This window comes from Meleagris gallopavo, chromosome 4, assembly GCF_000146605.3.
Source record: "Meleagris gallopavo isolate NT-WF06-2002-E0010 breed Aviagen turkey brand Nicholas breeding stock chromosome 4, Turkey_5.1, whole genome shotgun sequence".
NCBI lineage: Eukaryota > Metazoa > Chordata > Aves > Galliformes > Phasianidae > Meleagris > Meleagris gallopavo.
In genome coordinates, this window is record NC_015014.2 from 31,374,052 (window position 1) to 31,399,827 (window position 25,776).

The window sequence follows — 25,776 nt, forward strand, 5'->3', positions numbered from 1 at the left end:
TGCAAGAATCAGTGGGGTCTATACAGGAATCAGTGGGTTCTAGCTGTCTAACAAGCTAGGAATGTATATTTATTTCTGTAGTAAGCCACAAATGCTGCATCAACCAAACTGACAGATCATCCTTGACTTCTTAATCCATAGAATGGCCTTACTCATTTTAAATTTGACTTATATTACGGCTGGTGAGTTCAGAGTCTGATGTGCATTCTCACCACATGGAAAGCGTTTTGCTGAAGAAATGGAAAGCATTATCTTGTGCATGCACTTATTAACTCAATAGCACAAACCAGAACAATTGAGCACATTGGGCTTCAGTTTGATTGTGCTACCTCCTGTGAACGTGTTGTTAGTGGCTTAATTGTAGATAAGAAGTACAGCAGTTTCAGTGGACAGAAGTATGCTGTAAGGGCACCTTTTTTGCTCACTGCTGTATATAGAATAATTTACTCTTTGCCACTTGGATTTTTTTCTATGATCTGTTCATGAGATGTTGGAATGTTACTTTGTTTGGTCAGTGGTTATGGAGTCCATAGTCGTAATCTGTTCAGTTTCATCCTTGATCATACTGGTGCTAACGGATCTGATTAACCTCCTAAATCCTTTTTGTTAGCAACATTGTGTTACACATGAAATGGAAACAGATTCACAGGTTTCTCACAGGATTCTTACCACAATCAGCATTTTTCATTGGAGTTTACACAGTGAAGCTCAACTACCTCAAGAATAATTTATTTTCCAACTGTCAGTAAGTGTGTTTATTTGTTTTGTTTTAGCAGTCTTGTGTGAAGACAGACTCTAAGATTGAGGAGAGCAGGGAAGCTGAGCACAGATCCACCTGCTTCTGTTGCAGCATGATTGATGCTTTCCATAATTGAAGAGGACACCCCCAAACTGACCTAAATCTATGTAGATCTAATAGTAAAACAGAGTCAACACAGAGTATATGGCTAGGAAGTATGCACCTGTTGAGGGATCACTTTCTGTTGCAAATAACGTTTGATGATTGCTTAGCTCTCTTGAATCACCTGCATACGGATTTTATAGAAATACTATATTACATAGTTCATAAAATTTCCTGAGGATGCTAGTTGAAGGAGGTCAGTTGAAGACCTCCAGATGAGAAAGAATCACTGTGTCTTTCCTAGTGATGTCTAAGGGATGGCAGCAACTGTCATCAGATTTCTGTTTCAGTGCTGTTCTATTAGTTTATATCCTTTTCTGATCGAGCTGCCTGGTGGCTCACTGAATAGTGTCCCTTAGCTTTCCTCACCTGTACGTACAGTGGCTGCTCTGAAAGTATTGGCTCCTATTTTATCATGTCAGCCCATGTGTCAGAAGTGGATGTTGGTGATATGGCAGCAGAGTTTGACCTTTCTGCCAATATTCCATTCCATTTTGTGACTGTGTGACTGATGGTAGCAGAGGGACAATCTGACTAAATGCCATCTGACTGATACTCTGAGTATGAATCAAAAGGGTGGCACTGAATTCCTCCACGTGGAAACAAAGGCAACCACTGACACTCCTCAGTGTTTGCTGAACATTTATGGAGACCAACCAGTGGATGTGAGCGCAATGAGACAGTGGGTGGTGTATTTCAGCAGTGGAGACAGTGGGCCACTTCCTCTGATACAGATGTTTACTAGCTTGTTCATTGCTGGTGAAAATGCACAGCTAATGGTGGTGAGTGTGCTGAGTAGTAGAGCTTTGTAGCTGGGAACTTTCTCATCGAATAGTGTTATTGTGGTCTTTGTATCTGTTGTAGTTTCCATGGAAGTAAATAGGGGGCATTACTTTTGGAGCGACTTGTGTAATTCATTTGCTCCATATATTACATGTTTGGAGGGAACAGTCTGTTTAAAAGACCAAGCACAATGTGAGAAGGAGAATGGAATGCCTGGGTGAAGGTAATTCTGAGGGGGGAAAAATATCAAGAGGTTCTGCTTGGACTGAGCTTAAGCTTTAAGCCTATTTATCTGTTTCTGGTGCATCATTTTCTCTCAGATTGTGAAATTTTTCAATACCAAGGGAGTTAGCTTTTAGCCCTTGCAAGTAGTTTGTGTTTTGCATCATTTCTATTTAGAGAATTTTTAATGAGTGATAAATAACTTCCAAATGTATCTATCATGCACTAATGCTTCTATTGCATCAAAAGAAAATATTTGGGTTAGGATTATTTCAGAGTATTGACATTACAAAGCCTTGAAGCCAGATGACAGGCATCACCATAAGTTTTGCATTGTTTCTCCTCAAGGCAGATAAATACGCATATGAACACACATTCACGACATGCACCCTGCTTTGCATATGAGTAGGGTGGGCTTTGTCCACACTGTCAGTACATTACTAACACTACATCACTTTAAGCATGAAATATTACATACTGAGTAGCGTTAATCCAAATGAAGGATGAGCAGAAAAGGAAAATTCAATTATTTATAAGAGCAATCTAAGAAAAACCTCTTGGGGATAACATAAACATTGGAACAGTTTCCATTTCTGTAAATGCCTTAAATAAGACAATTATAATGTGCAGCTATATAAAATCAATCAATGTCATGCACAGGGAGCTGTATTTGGGCAATGGTATTCTGACCGTGAGGCAAACCCTCCAAAATATATATTATTTCTTATAACCCCTCATCTCCATCTTACTTCAGGACTTGGTTTGAGTTGGCTTCACATGCAGTAACAAACACTTCGGCTGAAAAGTCAAGGGTGCAGGTGTCTGGACTTTCAGCTAGCATGTGTTCCCCAGGAACAGAGTGAGAAAACCGAAGCTTCCATCTTAAGCATGGCAGTGAGTGTGTGTGTGTGTGTGTGTATGTATGTATATGCACACAACAAAAATATCCCTCTCTCACCACTCCAAGTTTGATTTAAATGTTGCAACTTGGTGACTCTGTCAACCAGAAGGAACACATTTATTACTTAAGTCCCCAAACTAGTGGTGACATTTCTAGATGTGCTGTAAGATATTTATGTTTCTTCTCATTCATTTTATTACTTCTCTCATTAGAATAAACTGTCACCGAATCTCCTGTTGGTGTGTTCTTCTGTGTAATGAACTGAAAGATGGTTTACTTTCCTGTTTATTTTTCCTTTGTTTCACTACCTGATATTAGAGGAAATTACTCAAGCTTGTCTTCAAGATGACGGTTGTCTTAGTTAAATCTTTCAACTTCAATCTACTTTATATATGAACATCCATGATATTCAGCAATTTTTTTTCTGATGTAATAATTGATGTCACAGAAATTAAACAGCAGAACATTATATATTATTACAGTTAATCTTGTCATGTCTGCTTTGCTTGTCTGTCATTGTAGGAAGGGCTATCTGTAAAAGAATTAATTTCTGAGTGCTCATTAACATACAAAGCACTCCTTGCTTTTTAATTTTTATTACTCTGTCACTCAGTCAAAACTGGTAATGCCAGTGGTTGCAGATAAGTGTTCAAGTATTTGTATACACATATTTATATCATTTAGGCCAAAATGTATTTAAATATACATATTTATATTTATAAAGTGAAATCAGTGATGTAGTATGAACCTTGCCTTAATGATCCAGTATTTCCATAAGGGTACTCTTTTCAATCTTAGTAGGAGCTCGTCATCATTATTTTGCTGCTACAGTCAATGGCAAAAATACTGGGAAAGCTGTAAGTAAAATGAGACAACATGAACATATATAGCACGGGACAAGTAGTAATATTGATGAAATGAAGTATTCCATCTCATGTAATTTTATTCTTTTGTAATGTAGAAGAATTAAGATGGCTGTAGTATAGTTTATATCAAAAGATTACTTCTGAGAGCTTGGATAAAAATTGCTAAAATCTCTATTTCAACTTTCTAGTGTTTAACAAAGGATTATGGGATTGTCCCTTAGCCATGAGCTAAAGTTTGGGATTTTACGTTTTCTTTTTGCAGGATAGTTCTTCTTAAAATTATTCTCTGAACAATGGCTTATTTTCTTGTGCCAGTGCTCCATTCCAAATACTGTGGCTTGGCAGCAGACAGGTCTCAGATTTCAACCACATGTATTTGAAAAAAGCATAAGTTCCTTATTTGGCACTTCACTCACATATCTTAAAAAGCTGTGTTTGTGCGTCAGATTTAAAAATAATTGAAACCAGGGGTGCAAAAACTGGACTTTTCTTCCAGGATGTTTTGACTTCAATTGATTCCAAAAGCATTGAAAAGAACAGAATGGAAACTGCGTGCAGCATATTGCACTGAGAGTGTATGTAGCAACTGAATTTTCTGTAGCATTCATACATGATACTAAAACTGGCCCTTCTGAAATACACGGATATTTCTTTGTGCATTTAAAACAAATGTATAAACATAAGAGTGCATGCTTTCATGGCACAGCACTACACAGTTTACATGTGGTGAACATAGGGATCAGTTTGCGTGTGACAGTGGTGCAGCATTTTGTTGAGTGAAATACGGTAGCTATATCTATACGTGCAGTTTAAGACTGTAAGTGTAGTTTAAATGGAATTGAATCTGCTAGGGAATTAGAATTTTATTAGAGATTAGGTCAGAATAATAGAGGTTAATATCTCAATTTTTGAAATATTTCTCTTGGGATATTAAGACTTTTTTTGACATTAATGTATAATATTACTGTTTATACTAGAAATCATGATATATAAAAGGATTTCTCTGTAATACTTACAGTATATTTTAGAAATATTTGGGGGAGAAGAAAAGACATGCAAACTCAACAGTGGGCCTCTAGTAACCCATTAGCCATATATGTGCTTTTTCTCAAGGATTCTTATTTCATCCACCACAAATGACTTGAGAAGATAAATCTGGATCTTAAAGTAAAACACTCAACAAGGGAATGACTTAAAATCCGCTTGCAAGTGGAGAATACATACTTTTGTTTCTGTTCATTATTTATATGCGAGGCAAAAACTTCAGGAAGAGAGATTCCAGAAACTTCCAAAGCATAAATTCTTGTAGTGATAATGCAATGAAGAATGTAAATTAAACTCAACATCTACCAAAAACTGTTTTTCCATCTTTAGATATCAAAAATCACTGTGTAGCTGATGGTGATCAGTACAAGACAAATTCGGAACTCCGAAAGGGCTGAGTGAAGATAAGCAAAGAATCCCAAGGAAAACGAAGGAATTGCAGGACTGGTCAGAAGTGCTAGATGACAAATATATTACCTTATTTCTTATCTTTAATAAAAAGGAAGCAAACAAGTGAGACAAAGAGTTGAGATATCTGTAAGAGGGTCACATTAGCAACACAATCATCCAGTGTAATTAAAACGATTATTTGGTCACACACGCATTCATAGATAGATTTTAAAGCCAAAGATGGAAAAAAATCCTGCAAATTTCTAATTCATCCACTCACTTCAGTAGCTGAAGTAAACAAAACAATTTTTTTTTTGCCAGATGGCATATTCATGCTTGATCATATGCCAACCATGGGCCTTGCTCAAATCCTTTTCAATGTTTTTATTTTTGTGAAGATTCCACATGCATGGAAAAATAAGAGGGTTGTAATGATCCAGTTACTCATTCAACATTTGAGATAAATCTCAATGACAAAGTAGAAAGCAAACAACTACATTGTAATCTGAAATCAGTTTGGTTTGTCAGCATTTCTTCTTAATCTCAGAGCTTTCTTGGCAGTAAAACGTATAGGTATAAGTAGAACTGATTGCTATAATTAACAGCGAATATTTTGTTACATACCAATAACTTATTTCTGAAGAACTTCTGATAGTTATTGAGTTTTATCTAAAGATATTTATCTAAAGATTTTATCTTATTTGGATTAGTTCAAGTAAGATGACTTAATTAATCTTTTCTTGTCTTTATATCCTAATTTAGAATTTCCAATGTGTTGTTTATTCTATTAGTGTTGTCAGCAAATGTTTTAATTCAGAGAGAAGTCTCAGTTAAGAAGACTGATTTTTGTTACACCTTACTTCTGTAATACAGAAGCTGTATTTGAGAGAGAAGGAAGAGTTCACAGTGCATAGAGTCAGATTAAGAAAATTTAAAATCTTTCTTAAAACAGACACGATCTCCCTCTTGGCTTCTGAAACAAAATGCGCAGATAACTAAAACACCAAAGGAAAAAGAAAATCAGGAGACTTCAAGCTGACTTCAGCTAATATAATGCAAAAGAGAGTGTGGTTCATTGGAAGAATGAAGTATATTTTATTTCCAAGCAGATGGCTTTCTTTGTATTTCTCTTTCAATTATTTAGTTCTGTTTTCTATTTTCATTTTGATGCAAAGATGAAATGCGGAGAGTAAATTATGGAAAAAATAATCTAGAGGAAGTGTGACATTTTCATTTCTCAATTGTCTTTATCTAGAGGTGATGATATTGTTCTCAAGTGTACTGATAACAAGTAGATAGAAATGAAAAAAGATGAAGGGGAATCTTCTTTATCCCATAACCTGGTTCTTAGATTCAGATTTTTTAATTAGTGCTACAACTAATTTTAATGTATTTTTTATAATGGCAATCAAAACTTCAAAATTCAGGAGAACATGGTATAACCACCTGAAAAGAATAGTGATCTTTTTTTTTTCTTTTTGTCTGTATTGAATCAACTAACAAATTCTAATGGCAAATCCCAGAGGAAGCACAGTCTAACAACAGTATGATACAATAGACCTGATGTTATCAACAGATGCATTACTGGGTAATTTTGACCTCCTGATTTCTAATAGCAGAATTGGTTACTTTAACCATGAACAAAGTACAAACTATTTATATTTGTCTGCTGCCATATAATAGACTTCCTAATATTTAATTTGGTGGCTCTGTTCTCAACTTTACAGCTCACTGAACTGTGAAAATAGATTGCTGTGCTGTAAATTAAGTTGTATGAATTATTACCAAGTATTGATGCTGCAGCTTCTGAAATTAATTTTAATTAATTTCACAGAGAATAATAATTGTTTATCATGACAAGCTAGTTGGTGATGCATGCAAAATTGTTAGAGTGAAGAACTGAATCTCTGCAGCGCTGTTCACAAATGCTCAGTTGTCGTTTGCTATCGAGTCTGTATGCATGTGTGTTGTTTCCTCCTCTGTACCGCTCCCAGCAGTAGTATCTTAAATTGTAGCTCTATGAAATGTGTAGTAGATGGTAAGAAACTTCCTGATGCAATGCTGGGGTGATGCTTCGAGGTGGGAGTTGGACTAGATGACCTCCATGGTCTCTTAAATTTTTTTTGTGGTACTGTGGATGAGAGAGCCTGGTGTTTGACCTGTGCATAACCAGATCTAGATTCCTAGTTCACAGAGAAGTATAGTTACTTGTTGAACTTTAGTTGTAGTTAAAGCAGTTTTGCCTTAAAGATGGAGGAGAAACTTAGCTTCAGGTGGATTCTTCAGGATAGAATTTAATTTAGTTATTTCTTCCAGGCATCATATGAAAGCTGTGACTATACGTGTGAGCATGGTATTTAAAGATACAGCCTGAAAACTGTAGGGTTGAAGCAGTAGAGAAAATTAGATCTAAAGAAACAAACAAAAATCTTTTGGGTTTCTTTACAGCACATCAAATTAGGAAAGAAAAATAACGTTTTGAAAATATTACTTTCAGTGTTAATAAGAAGGTTAGAAGTTGTTGCTGTCAAATATTGCATGGATATAATCATTGAAAAACTACTGTTAGCTAGGACTTGATGTGTCTGTGTACGCTTGCGTGCACACAAACATATGAAAGCACAAGTGTTTAATATAAAATAACCTATAAAATTGAATTAGGCGGCGGCAAACTTCACTCGCCCATCCTCATCCTCAATGAGCTAAATGTGAAAAAAATTAAACTGTTAAGAACAAATTTTATCCGTCTCCCTTTCCATCATAATGTTCAGCCCTAACTATCAAGTGTATCTAAATGATAATTTCCCTCCTTTGTTTATATTTTTATGGGAACTTTGTGTTGATACAGGAATAGTAATTGATGCATCTCAAAAAGCAATAACCCTGTAACCCACTTCTTATAAGTACATTTCATAGAATAAAGCACTGTAATGGACTTGTTTAGACATAGTTGCTTCAGTGAAGTTCTATGAACAATTGCAACTTAGCCAAGAGGTAAAATTTATTTCGTGAAAAACTTTACTATTTCATTTTTTTTTCTCCTCAAAGCAAATGGCAGATAAGCTTGTGTTTTTGGATACTGAGTATGTGAGTAGGTTTCAGTAACTTCCACAAACAATTAACTCTTCATCTTTCATGTAGATAAAACGTGTCAAGCACGGGGACTAGAAATGCACTTCTCAGCTTTTGGTGACCTTCTGGAAACTGAAGAAAAAAGGTCACTTTTTTCTAAATGTGAAGCAATTAACATAGAGATAGCTGTGCAACATTTGTAACCTAGCAAGTAATTCTGAACCTATTACATGTTTGTTTCATCTTCTGAATTTATGAGTGGTTTCTTTTTCTACTAATGAAATGCGTTTACTGGTATTTTACCCTTGTAACCTTCTCTACTAGAGTGGAACCTAAAAAGACTAGGTTGAATTTTACTGAAATCTGGTGGCAGTGAATTCCAGAATTATAAATGGATTTGTGTGGTAGCTTCTTACTTCTTGCTCTGACTACTACAAGCATCGGAGCTTGTACTTGTCATTTCTTGAGAAAAATAATAACTTTATGAGAATAAAACCTAACAAGTAACAAATCTTAAAGGATGACATGACGTTGTCATTAACAGCTTGACAATTTGTGCGGCCTCATGAATCCTACCTTGAGCCAAGTTATTTCATAAATATGGAGGCTGCTTTGAAAGTAATGTCTCCTGATTATGTTGGCCCACAAAGTCAGAGATGGATGTCGGTGGTATGGCAGTTAGAGGTTGAACCTTCCCACCAATGTTCTGTTTTCATGTTATTGCTGTGTGACAGATGGCAGCAAAGGGACAATCTAACAGAATGGCATCTGATGTAGAATTGAGTAAGGAGCAAAGGTGTGTCATTAAATTCCTCCATGTGGAAACAACGGCATCCATTGATGCTCCATTGATGGAGACCAAACAGTGGATGTGAGCATAGTAAGGAGGGGGATGGTGCTTTTAAGCAGTGGTGACAGCAACACTAGGTTGCTTCTCTGGTGCAGATGCTTCTGAGTGTGGTATGCAGGCTCTTAATCATAGAATCAGAAGGTTGGAAAAGACCTATAAGATCGTCTAGTCCAACCATCTTCTCACTACCACTGCTACCACAGGCTACTAAACCATATCTCACAGCTCCTCATCCAGACACCTCTTGAACACTTCCAGGGATGGTGACTCCACGACCTCTCTGGGCAGCCTGTTCCAGTGCCTGACCACTCTCTGAGAGAAAAAGTTTTTCCTCATGTCTAACCTAAACCTCCTCTGATACAACTTGTGGCCATTTCCCCGGGTCCTTTTTGTTGACAGGGAGAAGAGGCCAAACCCCTCTTCGCCCCAACCTCCCTTCTTATTCATAGCTGGTGAAAATGCAGTTAGTGGTGGTGACTGTGTTGAGAAGTAGTTTTTATAGCTGAGAATTTGCTCCATCAAATAGTGTTGTTGTGCTCTTTGTATCTGCTGTAGTTTCCATGGAAATAAATAGGAGGCATTACTTTTGGAGCAACTACATACCTATGTAATTGCCAAGAACTGTTAAATTTAAACACTTTGTTTTGACACCCTTCCTTTGAATTTCTTCTCCCTGCTACTTGCCACGAGACTTTTTGTCCTATCAATACTCACTTCAACTTCTTACTTTGCCAAATGATTACTCTAGAAATGAAAAGGAATTCACAAAGTCTCTGCACTTATTGCAATAAATTACTTATTGCTGTCAGTTGAAGATTAGCTCACTCATGGATGTTTAGAAGATGACAAAAAATAATTTTTCACTTACTGGCAAGATTAAAGAGGAGTTGTCAAAATTCATTAGGAAAAAAAATCTATCTTATGAATGACATTAAAGCCCCAAACTTGTTGTCTGCTCTACACCACACTAAATTCCATAATTTTCTAGTTGACTGTTGATGCTCCTATTCTGCTGATCTTTTGCAATCAACTTTGGCTTGTGTGTAAAACCCAGTGACAACACCAGCTTATTGCATTTTTTTTCTACCTTTGCTTTGCAGCACCACTGTTCCTCAGCTGCTGATGTAAAACCATGAAGGTGTTGGTGAGCTGAATAAAATAACTGCTCTTATTTAAAAAATACCTCTCAAATGATTCTTTTTTTCTTTACACTTTGATATGATTCCAGCTGTCGCTTTATGATTCGCACTGTTACAATCATGGGGACAAGAAATTACAATGGCGAAGAGGACGAGAAAATTTTGTATAGTGAGTTTGTATATGACTGTGCTGGGGATATTCAAATGCTCTAGTATTACTCAGCTTGCTTAAAGCCCTAGCCGTGCTCTGGGACAGATTAATTTTTACACTGGACACAGCAAATGCAGAATTGATCTAGCAGAATGCTTAAAGCATTTACCACACTGCTTTGGACTGTCTTATTTGCCTTCTCTAAGTACAAAGCACTCAAGAATTTTAATGTCAGTTTTGGCATAAAATGTCTTCTAAACAGAAATGAGCACGGTACAGTTGATCAAGTCCCTTTCTGAACATGCCATCCTTATCCTGAGACTACAAGATGTTAGAGCAAGGACAACCCATCTAATACTGGATCATATCAGATGACAGAGAATGGTTTGACAATCGCTTATGCCAGCACTCATGGGTCCCATGGATTTGTGTGCATTGAGTTTGCCTGTATGATCTCTAACCAGGTCCTTCTCGACCAAGTGGGGGTCTTCCATTCCCGTGATTCTCTCTCTTACCTCCAGGAACTGGGATTCCCAAGGGGCAGTCTTAGCAGTAAAGATTGAAGCTGAGAAGGTGTTCAATAACCCCACCTTCTCAGTGTCCTCTTTTACTAGGGCACCCACCTCATTCAGCAGTGGACCCAGGCTTTCCCTAGTCCTGCTATGTATGGCTTTTGGTTTTGATTTCTTATTTGGAGTTTTAATTCATTGAGCTTTTGAACTATGTTGAGTAATTATTTAATTTGTGTAAATAAGCTCACAAGAGCCAACTTATAAATGGCAGCAAAAAATAATATTTATTTACCAATGAAATTTATTTATTGTCTTAAAGATAACAATGATTTTTATGTAGCTTAATATATGATAAATAAGGCAGTATTTTTCTTCATATGTTTTATAGGACTTACAAAAGCAGACAGCTTTGACTTACAAACTATAATTTATAATATAATTGATAAGGCATGATATATGTTATATACTAGGTGTATAATGAAGAGAAGCAAAATTACACTTTTATTCAAACTTTATCAAGCTCTTTTCTCAAGAAATATCTTATCTAAAAATAAGATCCATTGCTTTTGACTATGCCTGAGATATTAATTGTGGTGTTTACACACCTACTGGGAATGAGGTTTATTTCATACTGGTATCTGAACAGCTATTGGACTTGTTCTTTACTTTTGTGGTACTTGTGCTAAGAATTTTATAGAACATATGGAAAAAAAAAAAACAACAAATTTCTGAGGAGCAAAAGATATTAATTCAGGTAGGACTCAGAGCAAGAGAGGAAAACTGAACATACATATGGTTACTGGGTGGGAAAAATCAAGGTTACAATAATAATGACATTTGAGTTTATTTAGGCATGTCTTGATTTTTGTTTGCTTTATTTAGATATAACATCACCACCACTTTGCTATGAATAGCCTCTTCACCCCAGCTATCTGTGTAATTAATGTATAGCAAATGAAGAGGAGATTTTTCTAGTGAAAATTAGTAGTTGTGAAACTGATGGAAGAAACAGCTTCTTTTTGGCAACTTGGAATTTGGAGGTGCAGTAGGCAGTACAGGGCTGGCAAAGACCATGGAAACACATTGTTGATGTTGGTAGAGAAGAGAAGGGAAGTGATACCCGGGGGTATTTAATAGATGATGATAGGTAATTGGCAATTATGTATGTGGGATGAAATCTCAAATGTGAACAGTAATATGTGTGTGTTTATTTTAGGATGCAAAATTTAAAAAAGCTGATGAGACCTAAATTTCAAAATGATGTTTAGTCCTTCTGAAACATCACTCTATTTATAATGCGTTAGGTTGAAGACTGGAAAAAGTGAGGAAACCAAGGCCATTAGCTGTGCTACAGTAATTTAAGCTCACTTGTTCATAAAACGCCTGGGAGGAAGGCACAGAGGAGGATGCTGGAGGAATGTTCAAAGGAGAGCTCAGCCAAGCTGAGCTCTATGTGTAACACCCTCTTTCTGATGATAGACGACCTAAGTATTGCTATATGCAATATGAGGCCGCTTAGAACTTCCTATTCTAATAAACTGGTTTCAGATTTAAATTTTACCAGCTCGTATTTGCTTCCTCTAGTGTCACACATTCTTAGCATATGACACTGATGGGCTTTTTTTCTTGGCCTTTGGATGTTCTATTTAAGGAAAAAAAAAAGGAAAGAAGTGAGAATCTTACTTAAGAACATATCACTATCTGCATTCGAAAGTCAGCAAGTAATGGCTTGTTGATCCTGCAAAAAAATTCAGAGGTACTTATTAGTGGGCTTCCGAGATGAATGAAACTTCTGTTACTCTCTTTAAAAAAATAAAAATGTGGGCACAATTTTTTTTTTTCAGAGACTATTATACCTTTGTATTTCATCTCACCCACTTGTACAAAGCATAAATCTTTAGCTTCTGCAGATGTGTTCAGTCCGCCCCCATTCCAACCCCTTGTAACTATATGAGGGAAACAGCTTCTTGACTAAAAGTATTAACTATGTCTTAATGCATTTTGCAAAAATCTTCCTCTCTTGTTAAATTGGAAATTACTACCAAATACGGCTATTTTATCTTTGCTTTTTTCTTTTCCTTTAAAAATCTCAGCATTTAGCTGAACTCCTAAAATGGTTAAGTATAGTTCTGGATCTGGTGACTCCTTGGACCCCTGGCCAACCTACTGGGGATAGGACAACCCCATACCTAGCTCATTTTCCAAATATACTGTGAGGATATTCTGTGCTCAGTGAATGAGTTGCTAACCAAAGTAATGCTTGATTCTTATTCCTTGTAATTCATGTGCCTTATTGATTTTATACTATTTATGAGCTTTTCCAACTTGCTCATTACACAACCCTTGCAATTCTTCACCTCCCTGTTCAATGATATGTTGATTATAAAAGATGGGGGAAGGAGGCATAAGACTTCAGAGCCTGTAATGGCTGGCTTGAGGTGCCTAACTGAAGTTGCCCAGAGGTTGATTTCTCATGGAGCTTAGTATTTAATAGCGCTTCATTTGTTCAGAGCCCAGCTCCCTGTAATACCTATTGCAGTCATTAACACGAAGCTCCTGTAAATCAGACCTCTCGATTTGAACACTTAAGAAGCAAGAAGAATATAATAAGTGAAGAGCTGGGAAAAGCTTAATTTAAACGGTAGCCCAAGATTACATACCACTTCTTTATTTGGTTTTAGTTCAGTAAAAAATCCTGTCATGTTTATTCTCCCTCTTTGCTACTTGTGTGCTATTGTCAAATAATAGCAATCGTTTCTGATGGCTGATGTTGTGAGTTTGCAAAACACACAGGAGGGAGAGAAGTCTTCATACCAAAATATTTCAGCATTATAGTCATTTCTGTCCTATGGCTTTCTTGTAGAAATTTCCTGAGTGCTGCCCATATGGTATATTAGCCCTATTGTTGTGTTTTGCAACTTCTGCTGTGAGCAGTCCTTCCCCTTCAAAATCAGGACATTTTAAACAATGCAATATTTTATCTGACAGATATTTTGCAATTTGTGTTGTGAAGGCCTGAAAACTGTTTGCACTTAGATGGCATGTTGCATGACATCCAGTATTAATCTGTGTATATACAGGCTGTTTTAATTAAATCGTGATAACTTATTCATACGGCTAGGCTGGGTACAATATAAACAACTTAAAATCATATAGGACAAAAAGCTCTGATGTGTTCTGGCCAAAATCAGAGCATCGTGGGGATGGACCATCGTACTGCTGATTAGTAGCTGGCCATGTGTTGATTTCATTGACACATTTCAGAGATTGGGTGGTTTAATGAAGGACGGAATTGGGGAATAATTCATTCTGTGCCATGAGGTTAACCACAAGCCTCTCAGAAATCACAGCGCTTGCTGCTCCAGCAGATGTGCTGGAACTCGGTGCTGTGACTGGAACTTTTTCAGTGCTCCATTCCCCCCCACCCTTCTCTGACTGTAAAGCACGCACCTAGCCTGCTGCCAAAACTTCTAATAAAAAAAATAGATTTGCTTTTGCAGTTTCCAGAATCTTTATCAACCTTCCAGCCAAAGTCAGAATAATAAACCCAGAGAACATCTAAACGTGTGCTTTCCAGATGATTGATTTTTGCCCTCAGAATGTCTTCTAGGCAGAGAACCCCACAATTGTTTTTACATGGTATGGTGCACGGGACTCTTGATAGCTCACTGCCTTTTGGCATATGAACAATTGGATCATTTTTTGTCTTTCAAGTGAGTAATTTTTCTGCAGAGTGCCATGTCATTATCTTTCAGATGAATATGTGTTTAGTTACAGATTTCAAAGTTTGTATTAGGCATTAAGAAGGTACTTTGAAAAAATCAATAGAAGGAAGCCATTCAGAACACCGTCCTTGTGAAAAATCTGTTCATATACTCAAAAGAAATATATTAAATTTCCTTTCTTTTCAGACAGTGCAAGATGGGTATTGATTTCAGCCATTAAGCATGTAATGTTTGTTGTGGTTTATGTAATAATAAAAATAAAATCACAAAACCATTGAATATAACTGAAACTGTTTTTTGAAGTGATTTAAGGAACTATGAACACTGTAAAGGTGGGGTGTGATGACAATCTAACTTTTAAATGTTATCCAGACTTTTATTCTTGCCTCTCACTCAGAACTTACTGTCACCTTGAGATGCTGGAATTGCATGTGTAAGCAGGTCCAGTTTGCTTCAGTGCAAGGTAAAATGGGTTAATTTATCGGCTTTAACACTGTCAGTTTAAACTAGTCTGCATTAGCTCTGAAACACAGAGGAGGCTCCTCGTGTTCAACAGGAGGCAATAATGAGGAGTTGGAAGTAGTGAGTTTACAAAGCGATGATCACAGTTGTATGTACATTTGTCTGTCTTTATTCTGATTGATCTCAAACCTGTTCCTGGATGAAGCATACTTGATGTTAAACCAAAAGACACATTTGTGCTTTTACAATCCTGTTTAAAGCGATGCAATTTTCTTTTGTGGATAAAGCATATACAACCTTCAGAAGCCTTATTTTTAAGTTACATATATATCTGTTTCTGGTATGCTTATGAGAAGATTTGAGTGGGAGAAAAGAGGGGAAAGAAAGAGACATTCTTTGGCTTTTCCTTCTCTTTCTGCAGGACATATATGCCTATGGTCTATAGACACAACTCTGTGGTGAGGTTTTTTTGAGAATTCATATGAATGAACTAGCAAAAAGTCGTCGTCATTTAAGGCAACTATCTGAGAAAGTTGTCCTCGAAGTGTTGAGCTTCTTCAGGTCTACAGAGATTAAAAACATGAGATGAATCTGGGAATAACACCTGAGGATTCCAACTATATTCAATACTGCCTGCTGCTTCATTCAGCTGTGGACCTCCGGTAACTCTTATTAAACAAATATATTTTAAAATAGTAATATTATGCTACATAATATATATAAATAACCTGGGATTGTAACATTTCAGTGTATTTATGGAAATTCTTAGTCACTTAGAATCTTAGTCATAAAGGCTTGAAATGTCAGTATATTTGATAGTTGTTCCAGAGAAAATGTGCTATGGCTAATTACAACACTGAAAAAGTGTGCTGTTTGCCTTTTCCCTTTAATATCTTGGGGATAGTTCCCATTTATTTATTAATTCTTTTTATATTTGCTGTTAGTGACAGAAATATTACATGCAAATTTTCAGACTCTTAGTGTGCAAAAATAGGACCCAAAAATCTCAACTTTAACTTGGAGAGATGCTGGTATCTCCAACTATTAGATACCTCATTCCAGATCTTCTCTCAAACATTCTACTTTGAAAATGCAAGACTAAGTTCTCACTTGTATGCATCTTTATATAATTCATCTTTTTTGGGGGGAGAAGGAATTTGATAAATGAAATGGTATACTTGTAATACTTTACCAAAAGCTTTTATTCCTAAATTGTTATTATTTTCCCTTCTCCTCACAAATGATTAAGAAGCGAGCAGGCAATATGTTCTTGAAGTACTGTTCACTAGTGTGTTTGCACACATTTTGGACTTAATCTAGGTACAATAAAAGTGAACGTTTCTCCCATTTCCTTGAAAGTGTTTGTGTCCATAGGATAAGAGTTTTGCCTTAACTCTAAGTGAGGTAAATTTAGTTTGATGTTTTCATTTAGAATTTCAAAACCATGTTTAATCTAAGACTGTATTTTCATCTTTTGTCTGATCCTGTTTATACATTTATTTGTGTCAGTCAGGAACATTTTGGTCAGTCATTTTACATGCCTTGACAGCTGTGCTATTGTGTATCAACAGCATTGGGTCAGATTGAGACCCCTGACCTCCACCCTGCATAAATGGGTATTGGATATGGTGGAGACAGATTTTGATTGAGGAATGTGCAGGTTGTTGCTTGGGGAGGCAGAAGAGCAAAACAGATAATTATGTTGTAAGGAAGGAGGAATTTCCAAGGATGTGTCATTGACATCCCTATAACTCTAAAATTATTGCCATCAAATGAATGGGTTAATAGAGTTGTGCTAAGAGATAACAGCTGAGTGACATAATAAGCATTTCAAGAGTGTCAGTAAAATAACCTTAGGTCTGCTTGCTCCAGTAGTTTAGAAGCTAGCTGCCACAACACATGCAGAGAGTAAACCTCTTTTGTACCTTTAATTGCTTAAGATTCCCATTCTTCTTACATTACAGTGTGAAGTCCTTCCTCTTCCAGCATAGCATCAAAAACAGTGCTGCACATCAACATTTACTGTCAGCAATATTCACTGATCTGTTACCATCTAAACCATTCCAAAATTCTCAGACTGGTACATGCTTAAGTTCTGCTACTGGCTCATCTGGAAAAAATAAAGTAAATGAAATATACTTTCATATCAGTGCTATATGTCTTCCCCAGCTGTTTTCCAGAGTGCTCCTTCTGTGAAAGATCTGTGCAGGAGCAATTTCTATGCACAGTTTTTTGCAGTTACTGACAGATGTGTGTAGTATATTCTCAAAAACATCTTTTTAAAAGCAATGCAACTTTTTTTTTTTTCCAACAGTAGGCCACTGTTGCTTCTCAAACAGAGTAGATGAGACAACCCCTTTGCTTTTAGATATTTATTCAGGGTTGCAAGTGTTCTCTTTGTAAATAACTTCACCTGCAATAACTCTCACATCTGAAAATCAATTTCTTCTCAAAGTATATTGAGATAAACTCTCACACAGAGTGAGACAGAAAACATGTAGATGTTTTCAACCTAGGTAAATCTGTCTAAAAGCTTTTAATATTGTGTAATACTGAATATTTCCATGGGAACTTGAGAAAATGAGAGTGGCAATTGTTCTCTTAATGAGAAAGAAAATAGTTTCTGTTATTTTCCAACTTCATCTAGAGAACCATGGTGGAACTTCAGTTGTGGGATGCAATAGTCGTGGGTTTCTAAAGAAATCCATTGTCCTGAATCTCGAAGAGGCTTTTCTAGCTCTGATATGCAAAAATTGCCAAAACATCACTGTGCAGGTATAATGTGGACAGATACTGTTATTGAAAATACTGTTGACTAAACTACATTATCCAGGAACTCATTTTGACTAGTAGTGGTACTACTTATGTATTTCCTTCTTTTACAGAGTCAAGAGAATAGTCTTGTGATAGTTTTTTATTCAGATTCCAAAGCATGTGAATAGTAGCTGTAACTTCAAATGCCATTGCCTGGTTTGCCTTCTTTCTTCATTTCTTTAAAAAATAAGTATTTCCTGTGTATTCTATAGTTTCTGTATCTTGAGTGTCTGTGAAACCTTAGAGAAAATTCTGCTATAAATTCAAAAATTATTAAGAACAGATTGCAGTTTAAATAATAATAAAAAAAACCCTCAGGTACCAGGCTCCAAGTGGAGGAGAGCATTAAATATTTTATACATCACTCCACTAGAGTCTTTGTATCTCTATTCCAGCACATTTAACAGTGGTTAGAATAAATGATTTTGATTTTAACACAGTGAAGTGTATCAAAATCATACAGGTAGCAGTGAAATTTTGTAATGTTGCAATACACCATTTTCTGTCAAATTAAAAACATATGGAGGAACTTGTATGTCTGACACTTTTCTTTTTACTTGTCACTGAAACAGATTACTAAAAGAAAAGTAAATGGAGTTGCAATTATGGAAAACTTGAACTTTCTCTAATTGAAGTCAACAGGATTAATGCCATTGTTTTGAGTGAAAGAATAATCGATCCATTCTACTTAAGAGAATAAATAATGAGAATAAATTAGACATTTGTAAGATGTCTGAGTAAACAGATTAATTGCCAACAGAAGTTTTTTTTGTAGGACTTCTATTTCCCTTTCAATTTACTCAGGAAGTATCAAGGCAGGAGTTTCATTTAAGATGTTAGTAGCCCAGAGACTAGGCTAAAAAAAAAAAAAAAAGCACATCTCCCAAATATTGTGTGAGTTTCTAAGGATTAGCCAGTCTTAGAAGCAGTTTACACTGGCTTAAATTTTTCTACTTTGGATTTTAAATGATTGCTTTAGTGTTTGTGTGAAGTCTACCTACCCAAAGAATGTTTTCTAAAGCAGATCTTTGCTTTTGGATCTTATAAGTAAAACGTCATGTCGACTTCTGCTTGCAAATGGTATATTCATTTTGGAAAGAAATTATTGAAGCCATAAATATATAATCAATTTGGAATAAAATGTGTATCTTTATAGCCTTTTGTCCTTACATGAACTGACTTTGTTCATTCTCTGCTTTCCATCTCTCTCTTTTTATTTTTCCTGATAGGGGAAAGATCATCTTCAGTTTTCTGATGCTAACTGTTCTATTGTAGTGCCCCTTAGAGTCATAGTCTGTATTGTTAATATGGTAGAAATTCTGAATTCTTGGGTTGCTACTACGGTAAATGTTATGGACAGTTGTGAAAATACCAAAAACAATAACGAAAATAGGTACATAAGTTCTTATGTCTGAGGACTGTTAACTTTCCAAAAGGAGGAAAAAAAAAAAATCAGTGCTTTTCTGGCTTATAGTGCCTTTCACTTGGAGTTGTAGAATATTTCAACCTAAGAGTCTACGATCATAATTGGTTATAGCAGCTAGCTATTGGGTAGCTACATATTGCACAGCTCCTATTCAGTTGTTATCAGTTGTGTGATTGCCATTATGTGAAACGTCCCTGAAGTTGCACGATTGCCTGTGACAGCTGAAAACTTAGCTTCACGTTCCACAGGTTCTTTGTTTCTTTTGCTTGCCTTTATGCCAAGCAGTTTTACTCTATGTGGAAAAGAGCTACAAAGTACAACTGGCTTGCTAACCTCTACTGCAAGCACTTCAAGTGGGAAAAGAGAAAAATCTGGCTAAATTTTTTTACCATCTAACGCATCTCTTTCTGGACACAGAATTCACTGAGAGCCAAAAATGCTTTATATTTATTTGAGAGAAGTTTATTGAAGAGTAAACTTATGTTTTGAACCACCATTACTATAGATGCTGCTGCTTGGATGGAATGTGTGCACAGCCTCCCAGCAATCCTTGTCACCCACTACTATTAAGTTAATTTCTACCACTTTCCTCTTCATTCCTGTTTGAACTAAGGCAGAGCTTATGTTGAGAATTTTGACAAGTACCACATCGTTCTGCATGATCTCAAGCTCTACTCTCACACAAGGAAGAGATTAACACCACAGTGCTTCAAGTAGTGGCTGTGAGAGCAAGTTTTGCTTAACACTGGTGAAGCTGAAGCAATGTAAGGCAAGGAAGTTATTTTTAAAAACTTTTTACTGGGGGCCCTGAGTTTTAATAGGAATAGTAGAATAAACTGAAAAGCTTTTTTTTTTTTCTCTTCAGACACAGTGGCCCATGATTTTCTAATAAATACTATTCTTCTGAATTTTTCTGAGTATGTGGTGTTCTTTTTGCCTTTAAAAAAAATCTTTGTAATTTAATGGTGCAGCCTTTGGATGAGGTAGGTGTTTTTTCTTTTCTTCTCCTCCCTTTGATTATGTCAGCATGCCTTTCACTGCATATCTGAGAACAGCTTTTATTTTTCATGTTTTTAGCATCACTTTCTAGTGTTTACAGTTAAGTGCATTTTTTATGTTGTAGGTCACCTGTCCCATTTCACGAGGGCAATATCTGTACATTGGAAGTAATTCAGCTTCTCTGTTTAATTTCATGCTCATGTCTGGCAGATGTTACTTAGCCAGGCTGAGGAACACTGTGTCCTTTCCTCATTTTCTTTAACCTCTAGGCTTTTGGCTATCTTACTGTCCCTTGGCATGTTCTGTTGGTCTTCTTTTTACAGATATGAATCTGAAGTATGAGCCAACAATGAATTGTTGGCCATTGCAAATTGTTCAGTTTGTTTATATGCTATACTGAATACCTATTAAAACACTGGGTCCTTAAACATGACTCAAGTACTCTTTCTTGCAGACGTCTTAAATGGGGCAATGAGAAATTCCCTCACGTCTGTTTAGAGTCTTGACCAATTACTCATTGTTTCCCAAGCTACTTTTTACCTGAGTTCTCCAGAGGAGATCTGTGATGTAATGAATTGCTGTGATATCTATGCTATGCTTTATTGTATTATTTTTGGATGTTTCTACCGTATCTCTATATTTACTTCACTTAAGAACAAGAGTTTGGTGGCATAGTGTGTTCATACTTATTGAAAAACAGGTATTCATTATGTATCAAACATATGTTGAAAAAAGGCAAGCATAGCAAAATGTGTGTTTGTCATGAGTGTCTCTTGCATGTACTACATCTGTCTGTAAGAAAAGATTCTTTAGCAAGTTTTATTGATGAACGTTACATCACTGCTCTTTTATTGTTACAGCTGCTCAGGGTGAAGGAAACTCCCAAATCCGTCATACATTTGTTGAAACATAGCATGATTTGTTGGTGTATAAATTGATGCTCTTTGTTCACTTTTGACATAATTTTCCCCTGTGCTGTGTTCCATTGGGATAAAGTTAAACAAAAGTAAAGTGCTTGTTCTGATGTCATGATAAGAAAGTAAAATATAAAAGAGTGATAGCATTTAAGTTAAATTCTGTCCTTACCTCTTAACATGAAAGTCTAGAAATATCTGGTTTATTAAATCAAAGCAGAGTGAAGGTGCTGAGCAATGCAGCAATGGAGCTGCTTAATGAACTCCCACTAGAGGATGAGGTGTTATCCAGGTCTTGATGATCCTCATCTGCTTTCTCATTTCCTGGGAGATGCTAAGGTACTAAGATGACTGTGATCTATGGGCTTTGGGATGTTCTTTCTTTGTCTTGTGTTGCATTAGTATTGGTTATTAATGAAAGGAAGAAGCAGAAGATTGCTGCACATAGAGAATAGAAAGCAAATGAGAGATTAACTTCTGCATATAGTACAGAATGAACTGTACAGATTTTGGACCAAATTACAGCAATGATGCTGTGCAGTTTATCTCCTGTAGGCTTGTGTGCATTGTGTGGTACCTGAATCTTAAGGATGAAGAGGGTTTGTATGCTCGTATATGTGTGTTCTCACAATTCTTGTGAATCCTGAATTCTTTCATTCTGGGTATGTATTTAAATAAAATTTGCCACTTCATATGTTACATCATTGTTCTATTAACTTGCTATCCAGAGAAGAAAGAAATAGATTACATGTCAAATTGTGATTCCTAAGGTAGGTTTTGAGTTGTCCTGTACAATATAAATAAGTGTAATTTATGATGTAACAAACTGATTCTGAGGAGAAAATCATTTTCCTTTACCCACAGAAAAACTTCCTACATATCCTTTCCTCCTTTTGCTTTTATGTCAGTGTGGATCTTTGGCTTTGGCAGTCCTTTGCCCTTGATGATATTCACTCCATAGTGCATTCGTTAGTAATGCTATCTCAGCCTTATTTGGAAAAGACTAAACTAAATTATCTTAATCCCAGTGTTGAGAATTGGTTCTCCCTTCTCCTGACAGTGCTGGTAAGCCCTGGCCAGTCAGACCTGAGTTTTCTAGAGTGTAGTGAAGGTGGTACCGGTGTTTTTTTTTTTTTTTAACTTTTCTAGGAGTTAGAATGCAATTGAGTACAGGACTACCTGATTATCCAAAAATTAAAGTTTATAGATGAAAAGGTGGAGATGTTTCATTTGTCCCTCTACAACTGAGTATGAAAGTATATTCAGTTCTCTAAAATATAGATGTATAGTGAAACCACCTCTTGGGTCTCATCTTTTCGAATTTTGTTACCTCTCAAACCAAAGTGCAGATCAAGAATTTGGCTTTTTAAGTGAATCACAAACTGGTTTTGAAGCCTTTAATTTTAGAAAGAATTACTGACAACACTGAATTTTATTTGTTCTTTATATTGTATATTTGAGCATACAAATAATATGCATACATATGTGTATAGATGGTTTCTCCCAGAGATGCAACGATATTAGATCAAAAATGTATTGTAGAGACTGATGGTAAATTAAAGGCATGTGTGAGCAGTCAAAAGCAGGTAAAACATTGTGACTGTTGGCTTTGCATTGCAGATTCAAGCAACTGGGTACAATTCTTAGAGAAGGGCTGTATATTTTTGATGCCATACACTGATTTCAAATAGCATAAATCTAATACTCAGTCTGCACTGGAAGAAGTAGTTAATTAAGAATTTGATTACAGTATTTTAAAAGACTATTGAATTGGAATAGTTTAGTGCATTCAGTTACAGGTAGAGATGAAAGACTAGTTAGAATTTCGAAAATAAAGATTAGATGAAAGTCATATAGGGAGTTCAAGACATGCCGAGGTAAGAAACAGGACACAAAAAGGAAGCCTGTACAGAATGAGTGCTTGGAATGGGAGTTTATGTTCTGGTGGGGAGATAAAATTGGTATGACTTTGGTAAAGATCTTAAAATGAGATAGAGACTGACTAGCATGAAAAAAGATTGATATTTGGATAAAGAAATGAGAAGTATAGGACCAGGGTAGTGAAAAAGAAGCAAGTTGACCCAGCTTCCTTTTTTGTCCCTGACATATGTGTGTATGTTTTATGCTCTATAAAGACTTTTAAGTTTTATGGTAGCACAATTTCGAGTCTGGAATATCAATTTCCAGAAGGCCATCTCCCTGGGAGTAACATTACGGTGCAAAATCTATTGTGCAGGGACTGAGCTCTTTCACGTGAGTTGGCCCTTTTATGAAGAATGGTATTCTCAATACTTACCCCAGAGTGCATCTTGACTACTGTCTAGTTAAACGAAAAGTAGATTAAGTGATTGTTTTACCAGATCTCCAATTCAATATCTCATTGATGAACTCTTTCCACTTTCCATTGTTGAAATTTTTTTTTGTAGTAAATATTAGAAATCTGTACGAATTTAATGCTTTATTCCCGAACAATTGATTTTCTGTATTGGCCAGCTGCTTTAGAATGAGGGGAAAAATGATGTTTTCTACTCATTGAGAAATGTTGAATAGCTCAAATTGGAGGAGTGAAGCAGTGAAATCCTAAGGTTATGGAGGTCCACTCCTACTTCTCAGGGGAAACTTGATCACTGAGTATATTACCTACTTCTGCAGCTTGAATGTGCCTGAAAACTGAAAAGATAATATAGTTAATCAAAAGGCAGAAGGAGAAACCCATTTTAACAGATTAAGCTGTGAGACAAACTGGAGAAGTGAAGCTCTTTTATGTCTCACTGGGACTCTTTTCTCCAAATTTGCTATTTAGGGTGCAGTCCAATTACTACTTATGTCACTGCAACTGATACTTTAGTTAGGTATCCTCTCTTAGTCTGATGGACTATGAAAACAGTCCTATCCTTGCCCTGCACCATACTTTAAGTACAGGGAAAAAAAATGTATTTGTGTTTATCTCAGTCTTGACTATTTTTAGAAGGTGAAAAGGAAAGAGTCTTGCTTATTGTTTTTACTATCAAGCTTATTCAGATTGTTTATTTTCTCCAAAATAGCTTAGAGAAAGTCTGGCATTTACACTCTGATTCTGTGATGTGTAAGACAGTGCATGACTGTCCTGGTTTCAGATGGAACAGAGCTGATTTTCTTCATATCATCATATACATAGCATCATAACATATGATATATGTTATGACTCTAGGAAAAAAAACCCAATGTTGATAACACATCAATGTTTTAATTATTACTGAGCAGTGCCATAGAGAGCCAAGGGCACACAAGTTTTTTCATTTTGTCCTACTGCCCCCCCAACAAGGGAGCTGGTGGGTATGAGGAACTGGGAGAGAACAGAACCAGAACAGCTGACTTAACCCATGCAAAGGAATATTCCATACTATATAACATCATGTGGAAAAAAACTTGAAAAAAAATGTATGAAAAAATGATTGTATGTATAATCATTACTACTTTTTTTTTCCTCCTCTTCCATTCTTGTCTTTGTAAATAGCGTTTATCTCAACACATAAATTCTACTTCATTTTTTTTTCCCGATTCTCTCCCCATCTCACTGGGAGACAGGGATGAGTGAACCACTGTGTGGTGCTGAGCTACCTGCTGAGTTAAACCACAACAATGACCTTTCTGTTAGCAGAATGAAAGACAAATCTAGCCCGATACATAGAAGTATTTCACAGCAGCAAGCAGCATGATCATCATCTGCTTTTTTGTTTGTGTTTAATGAGGAAACTTGTTCAGTTGCACATAGTCAATCTGAAAACAATAAAGGCATAGCAGCTATGAGCAGAACTATTAAAAAAATTAAAACCCTCCTAGTTCTATTTGCTGAAAAACAAGAACAGCTAGACGTATGGCCACCCACTTGCCTGTGCAAATTGTAAGAAGTGAAAATAACTTGTGACGGAATGGACTGAAGGTTTCATTTAGCCTGTCACACATGGCCTCAATAATACTGTGAAACTGTTTCTTTTACCCCCTCCAACTTACCCAGCCCCTTCTGCTCTGAAATCTGCGAAGCATTTTTCAAATTAAGTGTGCACTGTTTTCCTTTTAAGTTTCAGGAGCAAGTGTCTAAGAAAGGCACGCTGAGAGATTGGAAACAATCTGCATCAGCAACAAAGGGAGATGCCTGCTGCTTTGGGAGCAACACAGAAAATATGCCAGCCATGCAGAGCTCTCTATAGCAGTAATTCTAGAGCTGAGTGATGTTTATTTGTGCTACATACTACCCTTTCTCAGTCCACTACAGGGAGAAGGATGGATTTAAGAGTGCTTGGAAAACTATCACAGTATAGGTCAAATTTTATTAGCACATTGCCTGGGATTTGGAACTGATATTTGCCTCTTGAGCCTAGATAATGAGGTTTCTGTAAGTGCAGTGGTTTAATTCCCGTGCAAATGTAGGCAAATGGGCATGTGTTTGATTCAGTTCGTTCAGATGGGGATTTGACTGCTCAACATACCGTTATCAGAACTGCCATTCTGTCAGAATGGAAAAAGTTAAATGAGGCCTTTTTTAGTTTCTGATGGAGAACTAATAGCGTCAAAAATAATCTTGTCATCTATTTCAATTTTTGATAGGAGAGTGGGTTTTTTTTT

The 25,776-nt window shown here is 36.2% G+C and overlaps 1 long non-coding RNA gene across 3 annotated transcripts in view; it reads left to right on the forward strand.

The window, feature by feature from the left end:
- The first annotated feature begins 15,513 nt into the window (after positions 1 to 15,513).
- LOC109367287 overlaps positions 15,514 to 25,776 on the forward strand; it is a 55,593-nt gene continuing 45,330 nt past the window's right edge. For all 3 annotated transcript variants that reach the window (XR_004159582.1, XR_002114284.2, XR_002114286.2), the window contains exon 1: positions 15,514 to 15,680. This is a non-coding gene — a long non-coding RNA (uncharacterized LOC109367287). The remainder of the gene's footprint in view (positions 15,681 to 25,776) is intronic.